General features: G+C 33.1%; 1 pseudogene; it reads right to left on the reverse strand.

Annotated features, from left to right (window-relative positions):
* Positions 1 to 997: 997 nt before the first annotated feature.
* LOC117695018 (COP9 signalosome complex subunit 6 pseudogene) lies at positions 998 to 10,012 on the reverse strand (annotated as a pseudogene).
* Positions 10,013 to 10,704: the final 692 nt, after the last annotated feature.

The raw sequence follows: 10,704 nt of genomic DNA on the forward strand, positions 1-10,704 counted from the left end.
GAACTTAGTAAAGTTTGCTGAGTATCTTCAAAGATTGAAAGGATAAGAATTTTGAAACCGCTCTACTTTCTAGAAGAAAATTTAGTGAAAGAAGAGTAAGTACTTCAACCACCACAATACCCAAACTTCTTCATAAAAAGTAAGCTGAAGATTTTTATTTCAAGCACCAATCTTTTCTCTCTACTTGTCTTCTCTTAAGTATTTTCTTAAGTTAAAATTCTTCTCATGTTTCAAGCAAAATCATCCCTCAAGTGTGTGTGTGTGTGTGTGTGTGTGTGTGTGTCCATTTATGATGAAAGAATGGGAACCAGGGTCAGTAATACATTTCCTGTTTTGACTCTTTTTTGGGTGTCTAACATGGTCAAACTCTAATTACAATGTGGTTTGAGGTTTGCTTTCAATGGAACCAAATGAATAGAACTCACATTAATGAGATTATGTATTAATCTAGTACCCATTATATTATATACTCCAGCATTATAGAACCTGTATATGTTAATGCATTGAATGGATGATTATAAAATACTTTAGAGAACAAATTATTCTAAATCCATGTGCTTTGTAGATCTCAAAAGCTCATGAAACACTATCACTACTTTTACATATGACCTGCAATGCTTACTGATAGGCAGATTTAAAGCAACTAATCTGAACACACTTCTACAAAAGACACACAGACACCTATGCAAAATGGCCCTATTCTTAAATTGCCTGTTTGGGGATGATTTGCAAGAGGTAATGGTGACAAGAATGCCAAAAATGTATTCCCCTTATACTACATGAATCATAAGCTAAATAAGCAAATATGTGGGAAGAGAAATTGGAGGGAAATTATACATATTGGGTTTTTTTGTTGTTGGTTTTTTTTGGTTTTTTTTTTTTTTCTGTTAAGGGGCCACTCTGCTCCTTTATTAATGAGTTTCTCTAAGGGGAATGTGGTGCTCAGTCCCATGAACAGTTGCCTGAGCCCCATACATCATCTCTTCCAGAACCCTCATCAGTGAAACAGTCCCCAAATTTGCCTGCCGATGCCTTGTCGGTCATAGAGGATGTTGAACTTGTTCACAAACTGGTTCATTGTGTTGCATGTTTTGGTGATGGTGCCGAGGTAGGCCATGAGCCCCACGTCATTGCATTGATCATAAAAATCTGTCTTGAACTTGTCAGTGCTCAGAACCAGGAGACAGTGACACAGAGCATAGGCCTCCCGCAGGATCTCATGGTTGAAGAGAACCTCGCCTGCTTCCGAAGCCTTGACGTATTCTAGAATGAGCTTCACACGGCTGTGCAGCATCTTGATAGCACTATGCTGAGCTATCAGGTGTTCGGCCACAGTGGAGTTCTCCCCACTGCCTGTTGCTGTCATGCGGGCCACATGGTCTACACCGATCCGTTCAGCTTCCTTGGTGGCCAGAGTGTAAGTGAGTTCAGCAAACAGCATTGTGGCCTCTCCATTGATTATATCGATGACAGACTCAAAAACGCTAACAGGAAGATCTGTGTGCTTGGTCATAGGGTTCACCTTCAGAAAGAGAGGACTCTCAATTATCTCGCAAACCTGCTTATGGCCGTGGATGTCTGAAGGGTCAGGTGGCCCCCCTGTGGTATACCAACCCAGAAACTTCAGCTCCTTGAAAACCTGTTTAAACTGCTCCTCTTTGGTATATTAATATTCTTTGTCGATGATAATCTTCTCTTCCACGGTGTGGGACAGCACTCAAAGGCGTTCATCACTTCGATATTTCGCCCCTCTTGCTTTCCAATTAATGCCTCAATCACCTGCATAGGCTACCCCTCCTGGGAGCGCATGCGGATCCAATGGTCTGAGATGTTGAGGATGACAAGGGGATGAAGAGCGAAGGAAACACTCCGAGTCACTCCAGAGACCATCACGCTGGGGACTGCTGCATCCACCTCCATGCAGCTGCTGCCTCCGCTCCCATTCCCCGCCACCAAAAGATATGTTTGAACTGTACATTTTCATCATGATGATCATTAGTGTACAGACAAATTCTTACATCTACTTAAAATACAAATATATATATATTGTGTTAATACTATTGGAACAGTAAACATTGTAAATAACAAATTTATAACTAAGAAAAACAAAATAGTTTTTTAATAAAAAAATTGAAAAAATTAAAAACCACTTACTAAAATGGAAAGATATTCAAAGTTTAAAATTTTAAAGGGAGATTTGTTACATAAATATAGATAAAGTTTAATAAAATAAAACAAAAATTAAATATTTATAGACAAACATGGGCACACATATGCACAAAAACTTACATAGTGGGACTCTCAAAATATTTGCTTATGTGGATATAATATATTTTTTCAATAAATTATATTAATATGTGTATATTTGTTGGTAGGAAATAAGATGATGAGTAAAAGAAGATATGTGTTTTACATTATGCTGTTATGTATTTCTTCAGTAACATATGAAATATACTAAAGAGTCTTATATTAATAAATAAAATATAGTTAGTAAAATTTATGAATGACATTTGAAAAGATGTAAAATTATTTTCTCACTAAATACTCAATAACTAAATAATTTTCTTATAATTAAATACCTGGTATTTTATAAATAAATTACATAGAGTCTATACTTATTATGGTTTTGTTGATTGACAATAAAGATTTGAAAATATATTTAACAAAATATAACATACATATTATCTTTATGATTACATGAGGTTTGTGAATTAAAATATGACAAAAGTTGAATAACTGTTTATTCTAAGTATTTAAAACTAAAAGTGTATTATGAGGAATGTTGGAAGAAGATACATTCAGAACTTCCTCAAGTGTAATTTTAAGTCATCTTAAGACATGAAATTATGTGCATGAACATCATGATTTACCACTTAAATATTGTCATCAGTGTGGATTTGCTAAAATAATTCATACGAATTTTATTTTAAAAGATAATACTGCAAGTGACTAATTTATAGAAATTTTGATAGATCTAGAAGACTAACAATGGTGCCCTTGACACTACCAAAGAAAACTGAGTTTCACAATTTTATTGTAAAGACTCAAAAATATGAATATCTCTATAAATGTGATTAAGATAAGTAGATTTTATCTAACACTATTGTACTAAAAATAAAAGTCAGATATTTAAAGAAAGCAGAAAATAAATTTGTTGAAAATGTGTTTAAAACTTGGTAGCATAGGTTTTGTTTTCTAGAATTCTGTTGCAATTTCCCCTGATATAAAATGATGGTAGAGAGAAATTTTAAACCAAGGCTCATTAAAATTGAAAAATGCTAAAAGTAGTATCCTTAATGCAGAGGAAGTAAAAAACTCAGAAGTCTCACAATGTTTCTGAATCTAGAGATATATTCTCTGAAAATGTTATTTAAAAGGGCAATATTTCAAAACTCTTAGGAATAAGATTAACACATAGTTTACTGAATAATACACCTTAGAGCAGAATGCTTTATTAATGTCAATATTGTTGGTATTTTGAATTCACAATGCCTTTTGTGTGTTGTTCTTTGTATTATCATTTTATTCACCATCATAAATTGCCTCTGAAAGTAGAATCAGTAAGATTTATCCTCTCTCAACTCTGGGCTATCCTAAGTCATCATATATGACAACCAAGAATGATTTTCAAAATTGTGAAAAACCTAATGGCATAAGGTAAATCAGATTTGATAGAAAACTGTTTTGTCTATTAAAAATATTTAAACTAAAATATCACTGTTCTTGAAATCTTTGTCTCATTTTAAATCCCTAGTTAGTAAAGAATTTTTTACCAGAATCTGAAAAAAAGGATATCTTTTATATTTCTCCTTCCTTCCTTCCTTCCTTCCTTCCTTCCTTCCTTCCTTCCTTCCTTCCTTCCTTCTTCCTCTCTCTCTCTCTCTCTCTCTCTCTCTCTCTCTCTCTCTCTCTCTCTCTCTCTCTCTCTCTCTCTCTTCCTTCATTCCTTCCTTCTTTCCTTTTTTTCTTACTATCTTCCTTCCATCTTTCCTTTTTTCCTTATGTTTTTTTGATTTTCAGGACTGGTGTTCTCTGTAATAGCCTTAGTTCTTCTAGAACTCACTCTGTAGACCAGGTTGGACTAGAAGACAGAGATCTGCCTGCTTCTTCCTCCAAAGTGCTGATATTAAAGTCATGTGCCACCCCATCCTAGCTATACTTTTTATATGTTGTTTATCTTATGTTTATAGAAATGTAAGTTTGTTACCAGGTACTGAACATTAAAAGCAATTATTGTACTTGCCTACATAGTTGTTATGTTTTATTAGAATTAAATTTCAATAACTATTTCATCTAATGAGACTGAAACTATGTCAGTTTTAAACTCATTTCATAAAGAAGCATTATGGTATCATAGTATAAACAATTTTATAGATTCTATATATTGATTTTCTTATTCCTTCTTTGAGAATGTAAATAGTTCTAGAAAGGACATATCTTAGAAAATTGTCATTGATTGCAATGGTATTTCTCTCTGGTAGTGATGGAGGGGGGTGGTTTGTGACCTCTATATATCTGAAAAAAAAGTATTCCAACTTGACAAAACACCAAAATTACTGAAGGAATTTAAAAATATAGATGAGGTAATTCCCAGAATTAAGCTTTGGGCAAAAATTCAGGTAGTCATAATTAATTGTAAAACAACCACCACAACAACAAAACTATTTCTGTGTTTAATTGCAATTAAAATGTGTTGTATGAATTATTTTCTTATCTTGTAGTTTCTTAATATTTTTACCTATTCCTTATTTATATAATATAGTTTTAAAGATTAAGAAAGAGAAAAGTTTAATTAAAACTTATCCAATTTGGTCTCATAAATTTTTGTAGCAATATCTCATGAAAACATGTTGGTAAAACATTTTTGCACTATCCTAGATCGACATGTTCTAAAATTGGAGGGTACAATTATGTTGTAACATGACCTTCAACGATTTGGATGTACATAATGTTTGATAATAACTAACATGAAGGAAAAGTGTTTGAGAAAAAATAAACAGTTGTTAAAGACATGACTGAAAATTTGTAAAACAGGAAAAGAATACTAGGTGGTATCTTATATCTATAAATCTAGCACAAAAAAAGAAAGTTTAAGCTAATTCTGAGATATATAATAAGACCATGTAATTAAAAACAGAAAAATAGAGTTACAAGAAATATGTAAAATGTGTTATATCATCTGAAGTTAAGGTCATGTTTCAATTAATTATACCTAGCCAAAAAAGAATGAGCACAATATATTGGCAGCTTGATTTTTTTTCTAGATGCTTAATGATATGTCTAGTAAAGGAGACAAAAAGAGCAACCATTACAAGGTTACTAATTTTATGGTCATAAAGAACCAATAACAGATTGTGATCATTTTCATATTTTTATGAAGAAATTTGTTTGTATAAATTTTTAATTGCCTAGAGATTATTGTACTGCATAAAAGTTTTTAAGAATTTTACAAGTTCAATTTTATTCCTGCTATAGCATATAGAGAATAGTCACTTATTGTGCTTTAAATATAAAAATTCTAAATGATTATTTTCATATTGAGTTTGATAATAATTAAAATTACAGAAAATAACACATTTATAAACTTGCATGGATCATTAATTTCTATTCTGGTTCAAAATCTCTTCAGAGAAATAAGAATAACAAAAATCATCTTCCAAACCTCTTTTATGAACATTTTCCCCTAAATGATGAGCTAGTCAAAGTCAGTGGATTTCTAATATTATAGTAGTAAGTCTTCTTGGTCAGACTTACTTCCATAGAAGAAAATAAATATTTAAAAAAATTGTCATAGCTGGGCAGTAGTGGTGCACGCCTTTAATCCCAGCACTTAAGAGGTGGAAGCAGGTGGATTTCTGAGTTCAAGGCCAGCCTGGTCTACAGAGTGAGTTCCAGGACAGTCCAGGCTATACAGAGAAACCCTGTCTCGAAAAACCAATATATATATATATATATATATATATATATATATATATATATATATATATATATAATTTTTTAGCAACAATAGCCCTCAGGAGATTATAGTGATAAATTTTTACTCAAAACTGATCTGCTGTTCATAATTTATGATCATGCCTCTTTGTTTACCTAGAAAGCCATTAAGGTGTTTTATTTACTCTTTAATCATTTCTTACAGTACAGTCTTCATCCTCCTCTTGGTCTGCCCCTGGACTGCTCCCCATCCCATATCTCCCATTTCCAAGAAGATGTCCCCACCCCTCACTCCAACCTCACCATACACCCCGACTTCCTAGGTCCTCAAGTCTCTCAAGGGCTAGGCACATCTTCTCTCACTGAGGCTATACAAGACAGTTGTTAAGATTGTAAAAGAAAAATATTTGCAAAAAGCTATCATGTTAGAATTTTTTACAGTACTATCTCAAAGTACATATTTAATTGGTTATCAGAATTAGCTGACTTAAAACATTCTTCTTAATAAATGCCCAAAATAAAATTTTTGTAACTCTAAAGAAGCATATTTTAAAATATTTTCTTATAAAATCTTTGAGATTTCATGCAATACACTTTCTTTGTCCCCCACTCTACCATTTTACTTCCTTTGTATCCATCTTTTCTTTCAAATACATATCTATATTTTTAATAAGGTAGACTACAGTTTGATTTGTCCATACATTTGTACATTTGGTAACATCTACTGCAGACATTAACCCACCATGAATCTCACTCCTCAAAGAAACTGACACTACCTTATTCACAATTCATCAACTGTCCATACTTCCCCAATTAGTGATGGGAAACACGAAATAGTACCCAACCCATGTTAGAATGTTAACTAGCTTGACCCTCTCATGTGTTGTTTAGGGAACCTAAGACACTATAAACACATGAATGCACAGTTCTATGATGCACTGTTCTCCACAAACCCTTGACTTTTACAATCTTATTACTCTTTTTGTGCTAAGTTCTATGGACATTTAGAAGAGGTGTTATATAAGTGTCCAATTTTTGAGTGATCATTTAACAATTATTTCCTGCATTTTGAAAAATGCATTAAATTACAGTAAAAGACATATCAATTTAGAAAGTAGACATGTACTATTTGGTGGTTTTAGACTACAGAATTTTCCCCCTTATAATATTATTATTCTATGTGATGAATATAAAAATATGTTTGCTCATTCATAATCAAATGATTAATTATGTAAAAATGAAATTTTATATAGAAGTTAAAATCACTGAAAAAATGTGTATGCATATGAAAGATTACTTTGGGTTCATAGAGTTATTCTATCTTCTCTTTAATTTTTCAGAAAGATTTTTGTACCAATTTTCTTAATGAGTCTACATATTTACATGCCCACTAATTCTGTATATGGATTCCTGTTTCTTACATAGGCTTCTCAAAAATAAGTTTTATTTAAACTGTTGCCTGTTTTTGGATGTTTTTCTGCTAAGTGGGCTGGCAAGTCTGTCTTCAGTGAGTGAAGATGTCTCTGGTTCTATTGCATTTGGTAGACAAGGAGCATTAATATCTATAGGAGGCTTCTCTTATATCATCTACAATCAGAAGCCATGATATTTTTTATTTGAATGTTCCACTTTGTTTGTTTGTTTGTTTGTTTGTTTGTTTTATACCAATGTCCACTGGAATTTAAACAACTACATAATTTGTTTTTCATTTTAGATAAAGAATATCTCATCTTCATAGTGTTCACTTTTATGTTAATTATGGGATTCTTCTCACATGCCCTTTTTATATTAAAGCTTATTCCTTTTATACAGAAGGCAGAAGGATATAGTATAAAAAGAAAGGAAAGGGAAGCATGGGATAGCAGTCAGAGGAGAATTAACAAAAACAATGTATGAACATGGCATGAGGAAATAAAATTTTTATAATTTATTTATTATTATATTATATGCATTGGTGTTTTGTATGCATATATGCCTATGTGAGTTTATTAGATCAAGAAGTTGTAAACAGCTGTTAGCTGCCATCTGGGTACTGGTAACAAAACCCAGTTCCTTTAAAGGAGCAATCAGTCCTCTCAACTGCTGAGCCATCTCTCCAGGCCAACATATCTTTTTAATGACAAAAAAGAGAAGAGTGTAAAGAGTGGCATGTGATGAAATCATCTGGCTGCCAGGGTCTTCAGGATATGTTTCAGCTTTGAGATAAAAACTTACACCTATGAGTCATGACCCAATCAACAACTGAACATAGTAGCCCTTCCTTAGCTCCATTATTTCAATCTATAGAAATGTTTAACTAATGGTCAGATTTTTATTTCTGGATAGTCTGTTTTTACCAGACTCTAAGAATCTCTATTAAATTCAGCTTCCTTCCACATTTCCATCACATATACCATATCTGTATACAATCAAAAAACTCCATCATGTGCTCCTTGCTTCACACACCCATTTATCATGCATAGGCATTGCCTATAAATTTATCTCCCTCCTGTTTTAATGAAGAGATGAGATGAGAACCACACACAAGATGTGCAAATAAATGGCGTGGGATATTAACAAGGCATGTTTTTTTCCAGTCTAACTATCTGTATACCTAGGCCTAAAAGCTTCTAGCCTCTATAAAATCTAGGCTTCCAGGCTGAGTGATTCAATCCAGCTTCTCTTGACTTCTCACTGAATTGTTCTGGTTGGTCTCAAACTAACTTTGACAATAAGTTCTAATTTTCTGTCTCCTCATTCTCTGTATAGTTTTTTTTTTCACCTTTGTCTAACATGTTCTCTCTGTAAAACTAAACTGGTCAAACTGCCATACACAAACACCACACTGTCATGGCAATTTACATTTTATTCTAAGTACTAAGCTGATATGGAATAAATGGTTTTGGTTGAAGGAAAAACAGTAGTCTTGATTGAAGAAAGAACAATAACAACAAACAAACAAACAAAGGAAAAAAAACAAAATCCCAGGAAATTGAATTGTCTTTACCTAGATGATTCTGGAATGTTAAAAAGAAATACAAAGAAGTAATGTTTGAAATGCAAAATGGTTGTCTTTATATAGTGTATTAATTCTCTTTAAAGAAGGAGAGTTTATAATTAAGACTTTAGTGTAGAGTTAGTTTCTCTCTCTCTCTCTCTCTCTCTCTCTCTCTCTCTCTCTCTCTGTGTGTGTGTGTGTGTGTGTGTGTAGCCTTTAATAGGTTCCCTATATTGCAATGAATTACCTATATTTTGACCATATGGGCAGTATAATTAGATACAGACATATTTGGGGAAATGGTAACATAAAATTAGGATTAGAAAACATGTTGGTGTTTGTGGGGGCTGGTAAGCTTAAATATATTTAAACCTACTTACAATAAGAGCTTTCATATGCTTTGACCCTCCCTTTCAGCCCATCGTCCAAAGGAAGAGGAAAAAAGATGGTCAAAATATGTCAAAGGGATATGGACCTATTTAAAAGTAGTTTCTTGCATTGATTCTGATCTGTTTTAGTAGGATACCAGCAGTCCAGTTCAGTAGTATCAGCATACCAATCACAAAAATGCAGCAATAGCAAGTTCCAGAAGACACTCCTAAGCCTCTACCAAATTTGCACAAATCACTGGGAGTGACAAGAAGCAGCCAGAAGGTTTTAAGAAATTCTCAGCCATATCCTTCTCAATGAAGTGAATATAAGCCAAGCAGAAGAAGAGGGACAAATGAATTGTTACAAAGCAAGTTATGCAAGCTTACTTTCACGGTCATTTGAGGCATATTTATATTCTCTCCAAACATCACATGTGCTCTCATGGGTCTTGCCTCAGCAAAACAACATGTAAGTCTGCCTTAGCAAAACACCACATGAGTCTGAATCACATGACATATTAAACCTTCACTTCCGATTCCAATTCAGAAGGTTTAAATTAGAATGGCCTTGATATGCTCATATGTTTCCTAGTTGATGTGACTGGGAAGTATTACTAGGCATAGCCTTGGTAAAAGAAGCATGTTACTGAGTGTGGACATAAGATTTAAAAAGTGCACATCATTTTTACTTACCTCTCAGACTTTTATCTTGTGATTGTTTTATCAACATGTAAGCTCTCAGCTACTGCTCCACTACTATGAAAGCTTGCTGCCATGTTACTCCCTGATGCTTTATCCTCTAACCTTCTGCAATTATAAGCCCTAATATAAATGTTTTATTTTATAGCATACTTTGATGTTTTCATGGCATCAGAAAAGTAATTTAGACAGGAGCAGTTCCAAAATAATTGGAAGGGGGCTACAGTATTTAAATATGTGAAATTGCCAAAAATACATAAAAGTACTGTTTAATATTATGATTGTTTAGGACATGGCTATGGATAGGCCCTCTCCTGAGGTCCATGGCATCTGCAGCCCCAAGTAGTTAGTGAGCATTACAATGTCATGAATGAATTCCCTCCATATCTCAGTGATTAAGCTTCCAAATCAGTTCCAGTTTGATTTGTCCATGGCTTCCTTTAAATGTTGATGAAATCTCCAGCAAAAGGGTTTAATTACCTTATACTAGGAAACAATGAAAGAAAAATAGCAGTATTTTATATTGTTTTGGTGGGTTTCTTGGTATTTCCTGCCAAGTCAGTACAATGTTTTTCATGCATTGTATTGAATGTTTTTAGATAGTTCATCTCTCTTGAGGAGATCATGTTTGCACCAAATGGCATAACTTCCTTGAACTATATATGCATATATGAAATATTCATATATGGTATATATAATCAAAGTAAGTAAAATTATTTGGTA

The sequence above is a fragment of the Arvicanthis niloticus genome, chromosome X, assembly GCF_011762505.2.
Source record: "Arvicanthis niloticus isolate mArvNil1 chromosome X, mArvNil1.pat.X, whole genome shotgun sequence".
Classification (NCBI taxonomy): domain Eukaryota; kingdom Metazoa; phylum Chordata; class Mammalia; order Rodentia; family Muridae; genus Arvicanthis; species Arvicanthis niloticus.